The following is a 23,389-nucleotide window of genomic DNA, read 5'->3' on the forward strand; positions in this document are numbered from 1 at the left end:
AGGGAGCCCGATGTGGGACTCGATCCCAGGACCCTGGGATCATGACCCGAGCCGAAGGCAGACGCTTAACGACTGAGCCACCCAGGCGCCCCAATAATGATGGCTTCTTAGAGGAAGAGGGTTTTAAGATAGGAGGTGTGAAGATATAGATACAAGATGTACACCCCAGAGAGAAGTGAGACAGGTGGGGAGGAACAAGATATATGTGTTTATTGGGCTTGAGTACTCACTGGGATTAGTCAGAACCAGCTGAGGAAAAGATGGCTTGGGAAGGAATTCCTGGAGTCAGTGGAACAGCCCTAAGCTGCCAAAGGACTGGTGTGTGAAGATCATTAGAGGAGCTTATAAAAATCCACTTTTATGGGTGCAGCTGATTGGCAAGGAATCTTCATAGGTTTTGCATGTATAAACTGGGGATTACTTCTACAAAGTAACATGAGAAAACCCTGGCATAATTTCTGGCTTCAAAATTTGACTTTATTGCTTACTACCTGGCTTATTTTGGATAGGCTTTTTAAGATCTAAGATTCATGTATAAAAATTGGTTTTTCTGATGATAAAGTGAAATATCCAATGAGATGTCCTAGAGCAGAGCTGGTTCAGAGGAGTTGTCCTATAAATGCTAGTTTTATATTTTAAAATATAGTCAATCCAGATTGTGGTAACTGATTAAGCTATAGTTTTGAATGAATGTTTTCAGTTTAATTATTTAGTTTCTGACTTATAAACTTTTTTCTCAGAAATGAATAGTCTTTCATAATTAAGTATAGAATAAATCATTGTTTCCATTCAAGAGGCATGACTGAATAAGTACACATTTACATAAAATCACTCCTAGAAATCTATGAAAATGAATGAAAAGAACCCCAAATTAGGGAGGATGATTTCATTTATACTGAAATTAGAGTAAGCCTCAACTTCCTACCCTAAATTACAAGGACTAGTGTTTGGATTCAATTTAGTAGAAGTTGCCAGGATTTAATTCACATGTTCTTTAATCTTGGGCATGCTGCACTACATGGGTAATGAAAATGTTTGAAGAGCTTTCTAACAGCCCTTGTAAATAGGACAAAGTGGTAAAGTTACACATCAAATTTTATGTTCCTGAAAATGCAGCTTATAACAAAAAGACCAACAAAGGGAGATGTTGTTTTCCAAAAGTATTAATGTAAGAAGTTTAGACATGTTTCTAGAAATCTGCTGTCCTTCATTATTTGTCCATTAATATTTTAGTATATATATATACTCAATGTTTCTTAAAATACATTTCATAAATAATAAAGAAATAAAAGCTTTTATTTAACAGTTTCTTACCATACAAATGTGGTTGTGGTCTAAACAACTACTAAAAGAATTATGAAGGACAAACTGAGCTTTTGTACCAAAGACAACCATCAGAAATGTTTGCTTTTTAGATGAAAATGGCTGGACAGATTATCCTCATCTTTTCTGTTCCACATATGAAAAGAGCCTAAATTCTTGGTGATGTGAGTCATCATTGATACAGGGAAGTGAAAATGTCTGTATCACCAGGGACCACAGAGAGCATCAGGTAATCTAAATGTGAGAAGCAGACTAGTTGTAGAATCTATCAGTGGTTGAGTCTGTAGAGGCTGGAAAAGCTGCAGAGAAGTTATGTGTGGCTGGTCAGTGCTGGTCCATTCTTGCCATTTGGGAACTTGAGGTCATTGTTTCTAGAGGTTCAGTTTTTCAACAGAAGCAAGGTATCTGTTGGCTTTTCTTTGTTTGATTATTTTTTATGAAGGGGTTAAGTCTCCAGATTTAAAAATGTAGGGAACCAGCCCAACATTCTGTTTTATTCATTTTTTCATTATTATTATTATTTTTTTTAAAGATTTTATTTATTTGACAGAGAGACAGCGAGAGAGGGAACACAAGCAGGGGGAGTGGGAGAGGGAGAAGCAGGCTTCCCGCCGAGCAGGGAGCCCAATGCAGGGCTCGATCCCAGGACCCTGGGATCATGACCTGAGCCGAAGGCAGACGCTTAACGACTGAGCCACCCAGGCGCCCCTTCATTATTATTTTTTAAAGATTTATTTATTTATTTGACAGAGGGAGACACAGTAAGAGAGGGAACACAAGCAGGGGGAGTGGGAGAGGGAGAAGCAGGCTTCTCGTAGAGCAGGGAGCCCGATGTGGGGCTCGATCCCAGGACCCTGGGATCATGACCTGAGCCAAGGCAGACGCTTAACGACTGAGCCACCCAGGCGCCCCCATTTTTTTATTTTTAAAAGATTTTATTTATTTACTTGAGAGAGAGAGTGAGCACACGAGTGGGGTGTGGAGGGTGGTGGGGAGAGAGGGGGAGAGGGAGAAGCACACTCCCCACTGAGCAGGGAGCCAGATGCAGGGCTCCTTCCCAGGACCCTGGGATCATGACCTGAGCTGAATGCAGATGCTTAACTGACTGAGCCACCCAGGCGCCTCCCAGCATTCTTTTTAAAGCATAAATCAGTGTAGGCAGCACTGTGCGGGCCAGACAGGACATTTCTGTGAGCCAAATTTGGCCCATAGGCTTTCAGTTCACAGCTTCTGAGGCCTACTGTATGATGTGGGAATCCTGAGAGTCAGAGGGTAAGGTAGGGATGAATTCTCAGATCAGAGTCATCAATCCTGGCATCAAGCCTACAAAATTTCCTGGAGTGCTAACTGTCTTAGCACAAGACAAAATCTGATCAGGGAGATGGTTGTATAAGATTGATGCTCCAGAATTGATACTTTTAACAAGGGTCTTTCCACTAAGACTTTTGTTCCTCAGTATAAACACACAACTTTCAAGAGTTTGAACATTATTTTTTTTTGCACTTTAAAATAAAACAGTAATTTTCAGCGTATCCCCAAAGCTTGCTGTATCTATGCCTTAACTCTTCCTTATTTCTTAATATTAAAAAATTAAATATCAAAGCAGAACACAGACTCATTTGGCATACTTTGCTGCCTCTTGTCCTGATCTATCTTAGGTTCCTTATGAAGCTTTACCTACAGTGATAGAAGCCGGTTTTACCTGAGCATTGGGAAATTGCCGAGGTCTCAGAGCAGTAGGAAATGATACAAAAGGCATTAGAAAGTTGGTTTTGAGACTATACCCATGAAAGATATCCAATTTCTCTGCCCTGTGGATTTTGTATTAAATGGATTATCTATCTGCCAGGGACTTTCAACCTTCCCCCTTCACTGCCTTTCTCTGAGGACTATGAAGCATTCTGTTTTGTGATGTGAGCCATTTTTTTTGCAGGTGATTTGTAGGGTATGAGATCTGTAAGCAGCCATTAAAATACCCTATTTTATTTTTAAAGCAGTGTCTGAATGGATTATGTTTGCCCCACTATGATCTTTTTATTATCTGAAAATAATAAGGTCAGCTTGACAGCCTTTTTTTTTTAACATTTAGTTTAATCCTTTGACAAACCTTTGCCCACATTTGTGTTTAACCTTGGACCACCTGTCTTTGCTGATACATGATTTGCAAATTAGGAAATGCCTATTTCTTTTTCATTGTTATTGAACTTCAAAGCTCACCCAGACTCTTCTTTTTCTTTACTTTGCTTTCCCCTCTATCTTTCTAACTTGTTATGTTCCTATTGATAAAATTACTGAAAAATAATAGTCTAGTTAAATGCATAGTTACCTATAGTTTGTTTAGGCAGAAGCTAAAGTATGATGGGAAGGACATGTTACTAAATTGTAATTTAAAATTTTTATCATTGAGGGGCCCCTGCTGGCTTAGTCAGGAGATCATGCAACTCTTGATGTCAGAGTTGTGAGTTTGAGCCCCACATTGGGTTTAGAGATTACTTAAAGATAAAATCTTTTAAAAAAATGAAATTTTCATCATTGACCATCAGTTTCATGGTATTCCGTCTATGACTGTATAAATATGCATTCTGTTGATTGTTAGAGGTGGAGTGCAATTTGGTAGTCAGTTGTTCTAAAACCATTGTTTTACTGAAAAGGTGACTGTGAAGCAAGTAGGAGAGGTATTTTGGCCAAGGTCATATAAATGCTAGTGTTGGAAGCAGGAGATAGCATTTTATAGTGGTTAAGAGCTTAGGACATGAAGGCAGACAAAACCGGGTTTGTGTCCTGGCTGACTGACCAAACATTGATTATCTTGCTATGATTTCAGGCAAGCCAGTAACTTTTCTGAGCCCCAGTTTCAACAATTTTGAAATGGAAATAATAATGATACTCACTTCAGAGGGTTGTGTTGAGGAGTAAGGGATAGAATCCATGCCAGCCGCATGACAGAGTGCCTAGCCCATAGCAAATCCTCATTGAGTTGTTATTATTGTCACTATTGTGCTCAATATTCTGACCAACAGCCCAGGTTGATTTTATCACCCATTTTTAACAATGCTTCCAAACTCGCTAACGGCTTTCTTGAGGCCTTTCGAACATCCTCAACAGAAGCTTGATGTGTATTGTCATTTGTTGAGGGTGTCTTATGTGGTTCAGCAATGTATATGGGTGTATACTATTAAGTTTGCATCCCCCTACCTTGATTTCCATTTTCACATTTAATTAATAAATTCAGTAAATATGTATTGAGCACCTTCTTTCTGTGCACACAGTTCGTGCATTCCTGAGCATATAGTTGTGGAAACAGGGCACAACAGCTTTCTCATAGAGCTTATGTTCTGGGGTGGGAGAATAAATTATAAAAAATTGTACTTCTGTTTATTTATGGTTATGGTAAATAATAAAAATGAGTATCAAGTACCATGAGTGAATAAAAGAGGGGATCAACATGAAGGCCTGTAGGGTGAATAGATCTCAGGTAGCATTTGGGCAGAAAGGTTTGTGTTTTGAAGACAGGTGCTGATGTGCAGGGAGGGAAAAACATTGTAATTCTAGGAATGGATAGAAATTCACTGTGGCTGAAGCAAGGTGGATGTTGAAACCAGAGAGGAAGGTACCTAGATTATGAATGTTTAGGCTGCATTAAGTTAATTTGTTAGGAGAGAATGGAAGGTTTTTGGAAGATTATTAGCATAAAATGCCATGACCAGATATTTTTAAAATACCATTTTGGCACTCATGAAGAATGGGTTGAGGGAGGAAGATGAGAAACAGTGAGCTATTTGGGATAGAGGGTGGCTTGTAAGAGGTGGGGAGAGTGGGGGTGGAAAGAAATCTGAGAGATGCACAGAAGGTAGAGTTAAAGGACCCGGGTGTGTGATTGGCATGTTGGCAGAGGTGGGAAGAGGCGCCAAGAATGACTCCACTTCAGGATTGAGCTCCAGATATTATGAATGTTAATATATGATCAGAATTTTTCCAGATGCAGCCAAAGCACAAAAGAGTTCTGGGTTCTGGCACAAGACTGATAGAAATGGTGGACTGCACTACAGAGAGTGTGTAGGGAAAATGCACTCCTGCTGTGTGTTTCTCCTCTAGTCTCGAACTACTACCACACTCCAAGCACTTCTGACACCAGAGGTGTGGGGCTTTTTCCCACACCAGGCAATTCTCTGTGACACCAGTGGAATGTCCTCCAATTCAATGCTGACACCAACCAGAATCAGCACAGACCCCATAGGTTAAGGGCTCAGTCCTGCAAGACTGTCCCCTGAATCAGACCCCAAATGCAAGGAGTAGATCCCCAGATTACCTACAACTTCCATCCAATTTGGTGTAATTCATAGGTTCCCATGCCCCTCCCTCCTTGGATTTGGTCATTTGCTGGAGTAGCTCACAGAACTCAGGGACATACTTACTTACATTTACCTGTTTGTTATATAGTAAAGAATATGATAAAGGTATAGATGAACAGCTAGATGAAGAAGAACATAGGGCAGGGTCTGGAGGGGTCCTGAGTGCAGGAGCTCTTTCCCCCATGGAATTAGGGTGTGCCACCCTCCCGGCATTGGGATGTGTTCACTGACCTGGAAGTTCTCCAAAACCCTATACTTTTGGGTTTTGTATGGAGACTTCATCATGTAGACATGCTCAATCATCCACTTAATCTCCATGCTCTCTTCGCTTTCCTGATGATAGGGTTTGGGGCTGAAGGTTCCAAGTTTCTAATCATGGCTTGGTCTTTCTGGTGACCAGCCCCCATTCAGGATCTGTTCATTAGACTAGAAAGAAATGCGTCATTATTAAAAAAAAGAAACTCCTGTGACCTAGGAAATTCCAAGGGATTTAGGACCTCTCTTTCAGGAACCAGGGTGAAAGACTAAACATTAGAACAAAAGATACTCCTAGGACTCTTATCACTTAGGAAATTACAAAGGTTATAGCAGGTCTGTGCTGAAACTATGGATGAAGACCAAATGTATATTTCTTATTATAAATCACAATCTCACAGAGAGGGAAGTACAAAGGGTAAGTCATGATTACGGTAGAAGACATTACTATTTCAATATGTTAAGTATAAGACCAGCAAATATAAAGAGTTAATTTACTAAGGTTGTGAATTGTGAGGTTTGTGTGTATGTAATTCAGAATTGCAGTATTTTTGTTTCTTGTTGTTTTGGTGGGTATAGTGTTCTTCATTGACAGTAACCCCATAAACTACTTAGGTCAACTAAGTTAATCATTTTTTAATAAAAACTTAGAATAGTCTGTCTCAGTTCTGTGGTATAAATTGATGGATTAGAATTTTGCATCTGAAACTAAGCTAAAACCATGGCTGTTTGTACATAAGATATTGATCTTGCATCTTTTACCAGTGTCTCAAATATTTTATTTTTTGTTTAGTTTTATTCTTTATCAATGAGAACCTAAGTTTCAGACTAAATGTAGTATAGGTTTGAATGAGGACAAAATAAAATACCACATAATTTAGTGTAGTTTTCTTATATGTATTTTATTCATTTCAGCATATTATAATTTGAACTTGATTTGCACTTGAGTTATTCATTTTTGTTCACTGCCTTGAGGTTCCTATCTGATCAAGAATTAAGTATTTTGTGTTCAGAATACAATGTGTAAAAATGAATAAAAATATTCATTTTTAATGTTCACATATTGTATACATGTATGTATATTTAGATTTAAAAAAATTAAAATCCTTTCACTGTGAAGATATTTGGACATAAGACGATGATGGCACTTTAATCAGGTTTTTTGTTTTGTTTTGCTTGGTTTTGGGCTTTCTTTTCTTTCCTCCACTTTCCACTACATAATGTAATAGGGAAAATTGTGCCCCACAACTGGGAAATCATTAAGGGTCCCTATATACTTGAAATCTTGAAGTATGTCCAAGTCTTCCATTCATGCAAAAAAGAGGTGTGGGTTAGCTGTTGTGACCTGTTTTTTAATTACACAGTATCTGCCAAACTTAGGGAATGGAGAGATTCTCTTACTATCTACTGGCCACGTGACCTGTCACAGTTCATACCACAATTGTTTTGAGAAAATTTAAAGCTACATATAGGATAAGACTAAAATGATATACCAGTTGAATTTTCCAGTCAGACATAAAGGCATATTGCATTTATCAAACAAAAGCAACCATTAAAAAATAGGGAAACATTAAAAATTAAGCAAAAAAAAAGATTGGTAGGGAAAAAACAAATCATCTATCTTAGTAGAAGCAATAAATATCAGGATATTATTGAAAACCAAAATAATTGGGGCGCCTGGGTGGCTCAGTCATTAAGCGTCTTCCTTCCGTCAGGTCATGATCCCAGGGTCCTGGGATCGAGCCCCGCATAGGGCTCCCTGCTCAGCAGGGAGCCTGCTTCTCCTTCTCCCTCTGTCTACTACTCTGCCATGTTGTGCTCTCTCTCTGTCAAATAAATAAATAAAATCTTAAAAAAAAGAAAAGAAAACCAAAATAATTAAGGGAAGGGGCAAAATGAGCATAACTACAAGTAAAAAGAGTTTATAAAGGAGATGAAACATGTAAGGTAGTCTCTGGGGCTCATCTCATAGCTAATGGTAGGAGTTTTAGAAATAGAGAACAGATGTGAGGAAGGAGGACAAATCAATAGATTACCATTTCCCCTAAGTGGAACTAATTCTTAAATCCTTCATATTAAATGAACTCACCATAGGCTGGTGAAGATTAGTGAAAATAAAAACTTTTAGGCATATAATGGTGAAAATCTTGAATTCTCAGGATAAAAAGAAAATTCATAGAAAAGTTGACACACAAAAAAATAGGTTACTTAAAAGAAATGAGAATTTATTACCTAATTTCTCATCTATAACACAAAATGCTGGAGGCCAGTGCAACATAACTCTGAGTAAAAAGAGTTACAGCCCTGGTAATCTTTAATAAGATACTGTTTGCTCATATAGGAAGAGAAAAAGTACATTTTGATAAATAAAAGGACTCAAAGTATACAAATGAATTGTTCCTAGAGGGGGAGGAGGGAGACGGGGAGGACAAAGAGAAAGAGAGAAAAAGGAAAAGAAAAAGAGGAGAGGGGAAATGTAATGAAGTACCATACCCAAACTAAAGATGAGTCAGAATACGTCATGAATGAAGAGGACAGATATAATGGTCACAAATGCTGTCCTGGGCTGCTGCATTAAAATCACCTAATCAGACTTTTAATGCTTAATCTTAGAGTCCACAGTTAGGGATAAAATAGATAAACCTGAGATAGAGTCCCACAGTCTATTTTTTAAATAAGTTCCCCAAGTGATTTAACACCCAGCCGTATCTGGTAACCTGTGAGTAATGAGTTCAGTAAATTACATAACTAAGTTATGGTTGATAATGCAGTCATGAAATGGTAATATGGTGTTTTAGAAAAGATATCTAACTACAAAGAATACAATGTAATAATTTTTTTTTTCTGAAACTAAAATCCTACCTTATTTCAGAAGTAGACAGTGTGGGGCGCCTGGGTGGCTCAGTTGGTTAAGCGACTGCCTTCGGCTCAGGTCATGATCCTGGAGTCCTGGGATCGAGTCCCACATCGGGCTCCCTGCTCAGCAGGGAGTCTGCTTCTCCCTCTGACCCTCCTCCCTCTTGTGTTCTCTGTCTCTCATTCTCTCTCTCATAAATAAATAAAATCTTAAAAAAAAAAAAAAAAAAAAAAAAGAAGTAGACAGTGTGTATAAATTAGAGTGAGAAGGGGAGTATAGTGTGGAGGGATCACTGAAGAAACAGAAGCCTGTAACTGCCAACGTGGTTCTTGAAGGGGGGCCTCGTAGAGACAGTTTAATTATTGATCATTGATATGTTGTATATGCTTATGTATTTCAAGATAATTAAGTATAGTAGAGATAAGATGAAGAGATCCATATGGCTAGAGCATGGAAAATAATAAACAAGGAGAAAAATGAATCTTTGACAATATAGTAAAAATTGGGGGGAAAGGAACAAGAAAATAGAAACACAAAAACTAATATAAAGTGATAGAATATATGCAAGTTTTACTCAAATGGTTAAATTAAATCTTAATTACAAAACAGATATTGTTACATTAGGTGAAAAACATAACCTAGTTACATGCTGTTTAAAAGACACGTTTTAAAGAAAATGGCACCAAAATAATCAGATTACTCACGATTATATTACTAGCACTTAGCATGGTTGAGCATGTGGTGAAAAAATGGTTGTCACCTCATGGAATGAATGGATGTACAAAGATATAAGAGCTTTCTGCCACCATCACCATGGGGAAAAAAAAAAAATCAGGGTTATTTATACCACTATCACTTCAAAGTAATTAGCTGGCACACACGAATATTTTAAATTCAACCATAAAACAAGATATAGTAGCATTAAACCTTTATGCACTGAAAAACATGCATTAAAGTATGATGAATTTGAAACTTAAAAATCCATGGAAAAATTAACACAAGTGCTACCAGTCTGGGAAATTTTAACACATCTCCTAGAATTGTACTAAAGAAATTCAAAATAAATAATGTAATGCTTTCTACAATTTTAAGTTCATACCTCTTCTTTGAAAACATAAACTTCTACCTTTTCTAATATCATTCCAATTTTAAAATAAAACTGATTTGGTGACTAAAAATAAACTAAAGCAGGTGCACCTGGGTGGCTCAATTGATTTAGCTTCTGACTTGTGGTTTCCCCTCAGGTCATGATCTCGGGGTCCTGGGACGGAGCCCAGTGCAGGGCTCCATGATCAACAGGGAGTCTGCTTGAAGATTCTTTCCTTTTGCCCCTCCCTTTGCTGGTGTGCGCGCTTTCTCTCTTTCTCTCTCAAATAAATAAATCTTAAAAAAAAAACCCAAAAAACGAAAGCATTACAATAAAACACTTCTTTGTTTACACATCCCTCTTCATCCATTTGTTATGACATTTTGGGTTATTATACTATGTGCTATTTCTGTTTTCTCAATTGAGGATCCCTGATTTGAATATTATAATTCAATTAAGATTTATTTCAAAGGTATAACATAAAAGTTATACACTACAAACATAGCCTTTACATTCTTTAAAAAGTATTAGTGGAATGTTTATGAAAAATTGGTCATATAATCTAAAGGAAGTTTCACATTTAGAAATTTTAAAATCTTGCTGATGATATTCTCTAATTAGCAATAGAATTATAAGTTAACAAGTAGTAAAAGTGGAATTACTTGGAAATTAAAAGAAAAAAGACAGCTTCTGAATGGTTCTTGGGTTGAAGGGGAAATCCTGACTAAAATTTTGACATTTTAAAAAAATGACCAATACTGAGTACAGAAATACTCAGTATTCTAATATATGGCTAGCTGTTAATGCATAGATTTCTTTTAAAGAACATTATTGCATTTTTTAAATATTAAGGACTGAAATTAAACAAAATATTGAACTTATGAACTAGAAAACAAACATTACAAAATAGGAGAAATTAGTAAAAAGTAATTAGTAATGTAAAAAGCAAAAATTAGTGAATCGTTTCCCTACAAAATATATAGAATAAAAATAGCCCATATTTTGAAAAGACTGGTAAAACCAACAATAAAACTTTGTCATGTCTGATTGAGAAAAATGAGAAGTCCACAAATATGTAAATTAAAATATAAAATGGATAGGACCTGAGATATATAAAACATTTTCAAAATCATCAGTGATTTTATGGATGTATACATGCAGACAGAATTGACAGTTTTCTTGGGGAAAACTGTACCAATATTTTTTTTCAGGAAAAGAAAAATTCCCAATTAAATGAATTACCTGGGGGGGGGGGAATGAAAAATATCATCTTAGATTTACCTGTAGTTCCACAAAAATGCACAGAATCACATGGCTTTATAGTTAAGTGCAAGAAACAAAACAGATGAACATAGGGGAAGGGGGAAAAAAAAGAGAGGGAGGCAAACCATAAGAGACTCTTAACTATAAAGAACAAACTGAGGGTCGATGGAGGGGAGGTAGGCAGGGGGATGGGTTAAATGGGTAATGGTTATTAAGGAGGGCACTTGTGATGAGCACTGGGTGTTATATGTAAGTGATGAATCAGTAAATTCTACTCCTGAAACTGATACTACACTATATGTTAACTAACTAGAATTTAAATAAAATCTTGAAACAAACAGAAACAGTTCAGGAAACAAATCATTACTAAGTGATTATAAATGTTTCAGAATTTTAAAACTAATTAAAAGAACATTTTTCTATCTCATTTAAGTTCATGTTTTGAGAGTCTAACATAAATATATTATTTAATTTGAGAAAGGCTGCACCAGGTAACAACAAAAAAATGTAGACCATTTTCCTTATGATTGCTGATGTAAATATTAGTGAATCAAAGTTATTATTACATTAAAAGAATGATATAAGCTTATCAAATGCATTTATCCTAAAAATGTATGAAGAATTCAGTATTCAGAGGTGTGTTAATGTAATTCATTAGGATCCATTAAAAGACAGTAAATTCGATATTATTATTTTGATAGAGGTTAAAAGACTTTTGATAAGATTGTATAGACACTCCCAAATAAAGCTCTTAAGAAACTAGAAAAAATAAAATAAAATGTGTTAGCAAGATTACAGTTGAGGATATTTATTAAAAGTAGTAGTAAACATGACAATTTATTGTAAACATTAAAAGCATTCCTGTTCAAAATCAAAAAGAGGACAGAAATGCCTTTTATCAATGCTTAGTTAATAATGCTTTGAACGTTGTAGAAACTCAAATGGAAACAGCATTTAGAATAAATAATGGGAAAGGACATATTACTACTATTTTCAGATTATATTTGTGTTATACAACAGAAGTTTACAATTACTTAAAAATTTTAAGAACTAATGAGTTTAACAATATAGTTAGATAAAAGATAATCAGAAATGTAGGGAAATACTATTATATTCATAGGAAAAACAAATAAAAAATAGAAATAAAATTAATGGGAAATGTTCAAGACCTACGTGATGAAAAGTATTGCCATTTATTAAATAATATAAAACAAATGCTTGGTTGACAAATAAAGCACAGCATCTTCTTAAAATCAAACGACCTATCCTTTTAAGGATGTCAGCTGTGTACAAATTAATACATAAATTTAATGAAGTCCAAATAAATATCTCAACAGATTTATTTATTTTTGTACTTAGATTTAGGGCAGGCAGAACTTAAACAATGAATCAAAATTTGATCTGGAGGAAAAGTGGCTAGAAAAATATAGGGTATTAAGAAATAGAATATTGTAGAAGAAGGGATAGAGGTCTTTATTTAGATGTAAAAGTGAATTAAAATGCCAAATAGTTAAAAAAAAACTGTGTAGTAAAAAATTATGCAGATATAGATTAATAGAAACAGGATAAATTGTGGTTAGAAATTTAAGAGTTTATTAAATATGTCAAATAAAATGAATAGTAGTATGGATTAATAACAAATACTACAAAAAGCCCATTTGTTTATTGGATCAAGACTCCAAATAAAAAATTTACATTAGCCTAAAATTTAAACATAAAACTAATCACACACTACTAGATGAAAATAGAAAATATTTTTTACTTTTGGGGAAGGACCTCCTTAGCATGATCCAAATCTAGGAACTATAAAAGAAGAAAAAGATAAGTTTTCTTAAAAACTTAAATTTTATAAGATAGAAATTCCCCATAAACACAAAATACAGGTACTAACTATTTATTGTTGTATTTTTTTATTACATCAGAAAATTAGGCACCTAAGTGTCCACCATGAAATAACTAGTTAAATAAAAATAGTACATTCTTACAAAAGATTGTTTTGACAGTTCTAACTAATGATGAGGTGTATCTATATGATTGCCTTAAAAAGTATTCATTACATTTTTGGAGGAAAAAAAAACAGTTATAAAATAGGATGTAATTTGTGATCTCATTTTTGTAACCCTATGTCTGTTGTGTATAGGAAAAAAAAGATGCAAAGATAAATACCAGACTCTCAAGAAGGCAGTAGCTAAAATGACAAGAGTGGAGATTTTAAACTTTAGTTTTATTTATTTCTAAATTATTGCAATACTTATGGTGAACAGCCTCTATTTTAATAATTGGAAAAAGTAGGACTATTGACATTTTAGTTAAGAAATTCAGTGGGAAGTTATAGTTTATTTTCTACTCACATGTATGTTAGGCAAAATCCTAAACCAAACTGATTTTTTTTTTTTAAAGATTTTATTTATTTATTTGACAGAGAGAGACACAGTGAGAGAGGGAACACAAGCAGGGGGAGTGGGAGAGGGAGAGGGAGAAGCAGGTTTCCCATGGAGCAGGGGGTCCAATGCGGGGCTCGATCCCAGGACCCTGGGATCATGACCTGAGCCGAAAGCAGACGCTTAACGACTGAACCACCCCGGCACCCAACCAAACTGATTCTTGAGGTGTTCTGAGTGATACATCTCAAAGTGTATATAAACATGCTCATTGTTGGGGTCTCTTCAGTTATGAGGGAAATAGTCTCCAACTGCATCAGTCACCATAAAGGACAAGAACAGATCATATGTATAATATATTTACTTAATTTACTCACTGTATAGTGTGTGTCATAATCTTGATGTGTTTAGTGTTAGCATTGTCTGTGATACTCTTGTCTGGACAAGTCACTTTTAAAATGTTGTCCTTGGATCAACAGCACCTGGGAACCTGTAAGAAATGCAGATTCTCAAGCCTCACCCCAATCGGAAACTGCTACATCCTTCCCCCAGAATCTGTGTTTTAACAGGCATTCCAGTTGATTTTGATGGGTGCTAATGTTTGACAACCACTGCTCTAGAGTGCATTCATGGGAAAGATTTTTACTAAGTTAGGTTTTATTCTAAGTTGATTTCTCCCCTTAGTAACAGAGAATTTATTTTATTGACAGTGATTAGAAAATTGATTGTTAATAGGCCAGCCATGGGAGCCCTTGTTTTTTGTTTTTTTTTTTTTTTAAAGATTTTTTATTTATTTATTTGAGAGAGAATGAGAGACAGAGAGCACAAGAGGGAAGAGGGTCAGAGGGAGAAGCAGACCCCCTGCTGAGCAGGGAGCCCGATGTGGGACTCGATCCCGGGACTCCAGGATCACGACCTGAGCTGAAGGCAGTCGCTTAACCAACTGAGCCACCCAGGCGCCCAGCCATGGGAGCCCTTGAATATGTGGCTAAGTAAGTTGGAATTTTTGTTTGTTTCTGGGTTTTGTTTTTTTCTTTGTTTGGTAGATGGTAGGAAGTTTTAAATATTTCTGAGTATGGGAAGGATGGACTAAAGATGTCCATCATGACAACTGTTCAGCAGAGTATATAGTGGATTGCAGGGGACTGACACTGGGCATAGAGACAAGTTATGAAGGAGGCTATTGAATAGATCAGGCAAGAAATAATGAAAAACCTGGATTAGACTAAAGGAAATAGAATTGGGAAAGAAGAGGTAAATAAGAGATAAGTCAATCAGAGAAGGACATGTATCATATGACCTCACTGATATGAGGAATTCTTCATCTCAGGAAACAAACTGAGGGTTGCTGGAGTGGGGGGTGGGGTGGGAGGGATGGGGTGGCAGGGTGATAGACATTGGGGAGGGTATGTGCTATGGTGAGTGCTGTGAATTGTGCAAGACTGTTGAATCACAGACCTGTACCTCTGAAGCAAATGATACAATATATGTTAAAAAAAAAAAAAAGAAGAAGAAGCAGGGGGGGGAGAATGAAGGGGGGGGGGGGATCGGAGGGGGAGACGAACCATGAGAGACGATGAACTCTGAAAAACAAACTGAGGGTTCTAGAGGGGAGGGAGGTGGGAGGATGGGTTAGCCTGGTGATGAGTATTAAAGAGGGCACGTTCTGCGTGGAGCACTGGGTGTTATGCACAAACAATGAATCATGGAACACTACATCAAAAACCAATGATGTATGGTATGGTAACTAACATAACATAATAAAAAAAAAAGATATTGTGAATGTGAATAAAGGACCTAATTACTGATTGCACGTAGAGGGCAAAAGAAACAAATGGCAAAGTTTGAAATTTTAAGCTTATGTGACAGGTATCATTGGCATTACAGATCTGAATGACTCTCAGTGATCTGTATATTGGTAGATTGTGTTTGTGCTGTTATTAGTCATCATGAAAATGATTGGTTTATTTGGATGTCTAAATTGGGGCTTTCAGTTAATCAGAACAGTGGTTAAAATTTTCAATGATTAGCATTAAAACAAAAGAGAACACAAATACAGTTGAGTACTTTGCCAGACTCATCAAATATGATGGGCTAAGAACTCCTAATGAGGATGCTGTGATCAACTGAGCAAACAGACCATTTGGCTTGAACAGAAATGTCAACATAGGCATACTCTACTAACTTGCTGATTAGGGATGGTTCTAGCTGGTTGATGGATTTTAGCCAAGACACAGAATGGTGGGAAGCCAGTGCAGAAGAGCCTTTAGGAATCTGAATGATCAATTATTTTTCATCCCATAAACTAATTTCCTTGTGTTAGAGTTTACCTACAAACTTAAACACTGCTTCCTCAAAGTTTCCATAAGACTTCATTCAGATTTTTATTACAGTGATGGTTTATTCATCTTGAGCAGAGCTTTTTGTGAGATACAGAGCTATTAATGACTATCAAGGGATAGACTGAATGTTTTTGGAAGGTGGTTTAGTGTGAACCAAGGTTTAAGGTTTAGATATACCATGGCAGGTAAGTTGTAGGAATGGAGTAAAAAAAAAAAAAATAAAAAAAAAATTGGGAGTTCAAAGCCCAACTCAGGTACTTACTTCCTGAGAGAATTTGGTGTGACTTGAACCCTGGTTTCTCATTCACTAAATAGAAATAATAATAATAGCTTATATCATAGGGTTGGTATATGAAGTAAATGAAATTATGCCTATGCAACATATAATACAGAATTCACAGAAATAATTTCTCAAAAAGGGTAGGCATTCTTTTATTGTGAAATAAGCTTTGAGAGTCAACTAGAGGTGTGCAGGACTTGAGGAAAAGTGTGCAGATTTTTGCACATTTTGAATACATTTTACCAGAACTGTCAGCTACAAGCTAAGAAATGTCATTGAGCCTGAATTTGGTGAATAGTAGTGAAAAAGACCAATAAACGCTACATTCATTAGTTTTTACTTTTTGGGTAGAAGGGTGCAGTGACTTGGTTATTCTAGAATATACCATGTTGTCTTTTCTTTCTTTCTTTTTTTAGATTTCATTTATTTATTTGAGAGAGAGTGCGCATGTGCATGTGTTCATGCACCGGAGCAGGGGGAGGGACAGAGGGGGAGGGAGAGTAAATCTGGAGCGGACTTCACGCTGTGCACAGAGCTCAACACGGGGTTGGGTCCCACCACTGCAGGATCATTACCTGGGCTGAAACCAAGAGTCCAAGGATGCTTAACTGACTGAGCCACCCAGGTGCTCCTACCATGTTGTTTTTTCTGTGGAAAGGGAAACTAGTTGATCATTCAGATTGAACAAATGATGACAAAGCTGTAATAATCCTTGTGGATGCAAAAACTAGACCATTTCCCCCTATCAATATGTATATGTCACTTTTTTAATTTATAAGAATAAAATCTTTACTAGACAGATCATGAAAGGTACCTTCCAGGTTTACCGTCCTACTTTAGGAAACCTCAGAATGTCATCAATCTCCTAAACTTATGCTGATGGCTTACTTTTTCTCGGTGGCCTTGAATTTTTTTCTGTGTGAGATTTCTTGCATAGGCAACAGTAACTTATTTCTAAACGTAGAAATCACTAATCCTTCAAGACCCAGTTTACAGTCTTCCTTCTTAGCAAAGTAATTTCCCTTGACGTCAACCAGGAGTGAGGTGTCCAATTCTGTAGCACTTTGGACCACTACTATAACATGAATTTCAAATGGCCTGGTATTGTATATGTTTGTGTATAAATCTCTTTTTATCTTACTAGATTGTAAACTCCTTCAGAGAAAGGTGAGAAAATCAATTTAAGAACACGGGGAAGTGCTTGAAGCCAAGGCTCCTGAATGCCATACTGAGGATTTAGCTTGAGTGGTGCTCAGTATCATATGACTTATCTCACTAACCATGGTTTAATGAACCAGAGATGGCTCCCTGCCCCCACAGGATGGTGATCTTTAAGAAGTGGCTTGGCAAGGGCTCTGGTTAACAGCTGTGCTCAGTACTTCATGGTTGCACTGGCCAGTCAGGTCATATAGAGGGAATGAGCAGAGAGTGGATTGGCTGAAGCTGGAAGGCATAAAGAGAGGGCAGTAATCCTAAGAAACAAACTGAGGGTTGTTGGAGGGGAGGTGGGTGGGGTGATGGGGTAACTGGGTGATGGACATTGGGGACGGTATGTGTTGTAATGAGCACTGGGTATTATATAAGACTGATGAATCACAGACCTTTACCCCTGAAACAAATAATACATTATATGTTAATTAATTGAATTTAAATTAAAAAAAATAAATTAAAAAAAAGAGAGCAGTAATCAGATACCATGGGCAAGCAGACAGCACAGCATAAAGTCAAGATAAAGAAAGTAGTTATTAGAGGCAGGAGAAGATTACTGGCCCTCTTTACCAACTTGTTTATCTTGACAGTAAACCTCATTAATGAAAGTGACCTGAAAATGTGGCTTATTCCTTATATATGGAAAAAAAAAAGCCTAACTAATGTAGCATCATTTTGTAATCTCTGTGATAGCAATGACTCTCTTTTTATGTTGAATTTAAAAATGCCTCCCTGTAACTTCCTTGTAAAAGTACTTGCCATGCTTCCCAAATTCATGCAAAATATGCACTAATCTTCTGGTCAGTGACAGCCTTCTGGGATAGACAGATCTTTCAGCAATAGGGGGAATCCTGTTTTTTATAGGAAACAAATAAGTGTCGGTAAGGACTTTATATGGTTCATCTTTTATCACTATCCCCAGTAAGGAAAGGTAGAGTATAACTGAAGGATATAAAATTTACTGATTAATGGAGTTTTGCTAAGTAGAATATACTTACTACTTAGTGGTACCATGGTTATTTTGGGTGACATATTTAAGATTCACTTTTGTTTTAATAGTTATGTATCTGTTATAATGTATATTAGGAAAATAGAACAAAATGTCAAATCCATGGTTTCTTAGATTCTCTTGGTTATGACAAGTGTAAAATAAGTATTTAAATTTAAAATATTAATAGTTTTGGTGATGTGTACATATGGTCCAAATAATGAAGGATATTTACTAATAACTGTAATTAGTATAAGACTTTTTTAAAGAAAAAGTGTTACAAGATTAGCATGATATGCCACAGGCAAACTGGACCAAGATTATTACCTTTATTTTTGCTTTCTAAATTTATTGGGTATATCTTGATTTATTTTACATAGTTTGGGAGATGTATATTTAAAAGTCAATTTAAATGTAAAATAAAGAAACTGCACTCTGTACCAGCAGTAATAATGCAAGAAATAAACATCATGGCAAGGTCAATAACCTGAAATTGGACGCTTCTCTGAATTTCAAGAATGTATTGAGAAATAACTTTTGTGTCAAATAGAAGTCAATAGAAAATCAGCAAAGAGTTACCTTTGTAGCTAGCACCCAAGAAACCTGCAGTCACATATAAATGAATGCAAGAATATGAATTTAAAAAAAATCACTTTCAGGAGTCAGAGGGAATTTTTTTTCATAAACCACTGCATATCCATTTCCATGTTGCATGTCAGATAGTTATATATAGATAAAAGCAGATTGTGGTGGTGAGTAATTCTAGGGTGTATATCCATTAAGGAATCATGAAAAAAGAAAGTTTAAAGCAAGAATGGCTGAGACTGAGTGTTTTTTTTCAAAAGAGCTCTTAAGTCAGATGTACAGGTGGAAGTGTATAGTTCCATCACCATATCATTTTTGTTACAGGAAGGAATTCAACATTATCAGTGTGATTTTCACCGACTTTATTGATTTGGGAAGGTTAACTATTAAATGTTGATAATAACCTTTTACCTGGTTTCTCTGCATCTAGTATCTTTTGTCTCTTTGATCCATCGGGAATACCACTGACACATTTGTCTTCCTAAAGTACCTCTTGGATTATTTTGTTCTTCTGATCACACATCTTCAGTGGCCATTTTATGAATTCCTCCTCTCATCTGAATTCTTCAGCATTCCTCTGCTGTCTGTTCCAAATCTCCTTTTCAGTGGTTTCCTTGTATTCTTGTGTGTATTTACTTTTATCTTAATATGCTCTATCAAGGGGCGCCTGGGTGGCTCATTTGGTTAAGTGACTGCCTTCAGCTCAGGTCATGATCCCGGAGTCCTGGGATCGAGCCCCACATGGGGCTTCTGACTCATCGGGGAGCTTGCTTCTCGCTCTGACCTTCTCCCTTCTCATGCTGTTTCTCACTCTCTCTCTCTCTCTAATAAATAAATAAAATTTAAAAAATATGCTCTATCAGCTTCTCCAGAGAAACAGACCAATAGGATTGTGTGCGTGTGTCTCTGTGTGTTAAGGAATACATTTATTATTTATAATATGTATATATTTTTATTTATTTATTTATTATTATTATGTTAATCACCATACATTACATCATTAGTTTTTGATGTAGTGTTCTATGATTCATTGTTTGCGTATAACACCCAGTGCTCCATGCAGAATGTGCCCTCCTTAATACCCATCACCAGGTTAACCCATCCCCCCCCCAGAACCCTCAGTTTGTTTTTCAGAGTCCATAGTGTCTTATGGTTTGTCTCCCCCTCCGTTTTCCCCCCCTTCATTGGAATTGGTCCATACATTGTGGAGGCTGGTAAGTCTGAAATCAATAGGGTAGGATTTCAGGCTGGAAACTCAGGCAAGAGTTAATGTTGGTGTCTTGAGGTTGAAATTTGTAGAACAGACTAGATACTCAGGCAGGAGTTGATATTACAGTCTTGAGTCTGATATCTGTAGGGCAGGTGGCTGGCTGGAAACACAATTTCTATGTTGTAGTCTTGAGACAGAATTCCTTCTTTTCCAGGAAACCTCTGATTTTTCTGTAAGACCTTCAGTTGTTTGGATGAGGCCCACCACATTATGGAGGGTAATCATTACTTAAATTCAACTGATTATATATGATAATCACATCTATAAAACACTTTCACAGCAATATCAAGACTACTGTTTGGCCAAACAACTGGGCATCATAACCTAACTAGGTTGATACATAAAAGTTAACTATCCCACATGCCATGATTTCTCTTTCTGCATTTTCTGCCTTATATGTCCTTATTTGACATTCCTAAATTTTAATACCCTCAAGCCCTAGCTCATTTTCTTCCTCTGTTGCAAAGCCATTACTGTTTACTTCAGCCAGGAATGATATAACTAAGACCTGTGACATTCTGTAGGAGGATGTACCACTTTTATTGCATGCATTTCATGCTGCCTGGTATTGAACGTATTTGTGTAAGGCTTTTATACTGTATGAGAGCTTTGAGTTTCTCAAGGTCCAGGGTGGTAACAAATAGATCTTTGCATTGAATTTGCTATATAATACGTTGCTCTACAAAAAGGTGCTTAGAATTTTTTGTTTTCTGATGTGCCAGGGTATTATTCTAAGCCATTCTTAACCTTAAAGAATTCTAGCATACAGTGGGAGTATGATATAGCACAGTGTTTCACAAAGTTTGGTAGGCATTCTATAACAGAATATAGTATTTATAATAGTAGATGCATGTTAACTTTAATGTGATTTAGAAAAAGTGATTAACATCAAACTGATAAATTTTCAGATATGAATGTTTAGGATGAGGTGAAAACAGAGAACTGTTTTAGGGTTGAATCTATTAAGTAGTAGAGGGTCAGTATGTAAGTACAGCAACATTATGAGGTAATATTTGAAGCATTTAAGTTTGTGAAATATTAGTGTCATGTAATCCTAGACTGAAAATGAAGAGATCTGAAATTATTTAACTCTCTCACACTGTGTGATCTAAGGCATTTTCTCTCTCTCATCCTCTATATGTCTTTTTTGCCTAGGCACTCCTGTCAATTTATCTTCCAACTCTAAAACTATAATTTTTTGCTTAGATACCTTTAAATACACAATGCAGATCACAATACAGATGGTGCAAGTAGGGAGAAGATCTCCAATTGGTAGACTAACCCCAAATAGGTTGTGTATATATTGAATGAAACAGGACCAAAAAATTTGCTAACAGTAGGCACAGGGCATCCTTTGGCTTAGAACTGAAACAAGTAGATTTATGATATAATCTTATTTATTCTGTAACATTCCTGTTAAATGAATGTCCCTGATCTTCCTACCATCCTACTCATATTTCTAATGTGGTCATAGTACTCGAAGGTAATCATGATCATTTGCAATTATAAGTGTCCTGTTATCAATTAATTTGCAGTTCACCAGTAATCATCTGATTATCTCTAACAAAGCTGCAAAGGCATGGTAATTACATTGAAAGTAATTATCATGTAATTGCACATAATTATTTGTACCTTATTAAGTGCTCACATGATTAAAATATTTTTGGTCAAATACAAATTATCCGTGGGACTAAAATTTTTTTTTTTTTAAATAAGAAAGTTTTCTTCCTGGTCTTCTCTTTTGTAGATAAAGTTGAGCCATTAAACTGACATTTCCATATTACGCCAAATAGGATGAACTGGTAAGGAGAGGCAAAAGTTAGATTTCATTAATGGGATTCCTCATACATCCAATGAAGTTGAGATAATAAACTTCAACTTTCAGCATGGATGAATGCTTTCCTTCCTTTAAATATAACAAAAAATATTACCCTATTAAGAGTATACGCTATGAATGTCATTGAGGACAATGTGTTTTTCATGTCCAACACCACCATTAGCAATTTTACACTGAACTTTTATTTTTTCCACAGTATTCTTTCTTCAGAACTTTTAATAGTCACATACTCATACTCAGTGTTTTTGTTTTAATTTTCAAAAGCTTTATTTAGAGTGGGGTGGACTACATTTATGATTGTAAAAGCAGTTCCCAAATTTGTTCGTTTAGGCATCCATAAAGATCCAACTATTTATATCAGCATGGTCCTTTAGAAATAGTATGTGAACCACATATCCAATTCAATTTTTTCTTGTAGTCACATAGAAAAGCAGCAAGAAGCAGGTAAAATTAATTTTAGTCAGAAAATAAGCATTAATTCAAAGATACTCAATGTAAAAATTAGTAATGAATTGTTACTTTTTTTTGTACTAAGTCTTTGAAATCTGATATGCATTTTACTTATAGCACATTTCAATTCAGGTTAGCCACATTTTGGAAGTGACAGTATGACTTCCATGACTAGGTCATTAAAGACGTTGGAGCTTTTGCCTTGTTCTCTCTTGGATCTCTTGCTCTGGGGGAAGCCAGAGGCAATGTGGAGCCTTACGGATGCTTATGCAGGCCCATGAAGATGTCCACAGCCGGCATGAACTTGCTGGTCATGTGAGTGAATCATCTTAAAGGCAGATCCTCTTGTCTAAGTCAAGCCTTCAGGTACCTCTCTGGATGACCTCTTGACTGCAACCTACAGAACCACCTAAGCTAAGCTGCTCTCAAATTTCTGACCCACAAAAATTATGTGAAATAATAAATGTTTATTGTTGTTTCTAGCCCCCCAAAATTTAGCTACAGTTCAGTTGCTCAATAGCCACATATAGCTTGTGGCTACTGAATTAATAGTATAGGTATATTGATTGTATTGATCAATATCTACATGATAGAATATGAGTCATAATGTATAGTTTGCTTTCTGATTTATAGGTTTTCTATCAGATTGTGTTTTGTACTCTGCTAAAAAATATGTTTAGCCTAAACAAACCCCTACTTTTTTTTTTTAAGATTTTATTTATTTATTTGACAGAGAGAGAGACAGCAAGATTGAGAACACAAGTAGGGGGAGTGGGAGAGGGAGAAGCAGGCCTTCTGCTGAGCAGAGAGCCTGATGGGGGGCTTGATCCCAGGACTCTGGGATCATAACCTGAGCCAAAGGCAGACGCTTAACGACTGAGCCACCCAGGCGCCCCTAAAGTTTGCTAGA

The 23,389-nt window shown here is 36.2% G+C and overlaps 1 protein-coding gene across 4 annotated transcripts in view; it reads left to right on the forward strand.

Moving 5' to 3' along the window:
- The window catches only part of CNTN4 (contactin 4), a 913,589-nt gene that overhangs the window by 62,967 nt on the left and 827,233 nt on the right, over positions 1 to 23,389 (forward strand). The window lies entirely within an intron of this gene.

Source organism: Phoca vitulina, unplaced genomic scaffold, assembly GCF_004348235.1.
Source record: "Phoca vitulina isolate PV1807 unplaced genomic scaffold, GSC_HSeal_1.0 scaffold13, whole genome shotgun sequence".
NCBI lineage: Eukaryota > Metazoa > Chordata > Mammalia > Carnivora > Phocidae > Phoca > Phoca vitulina.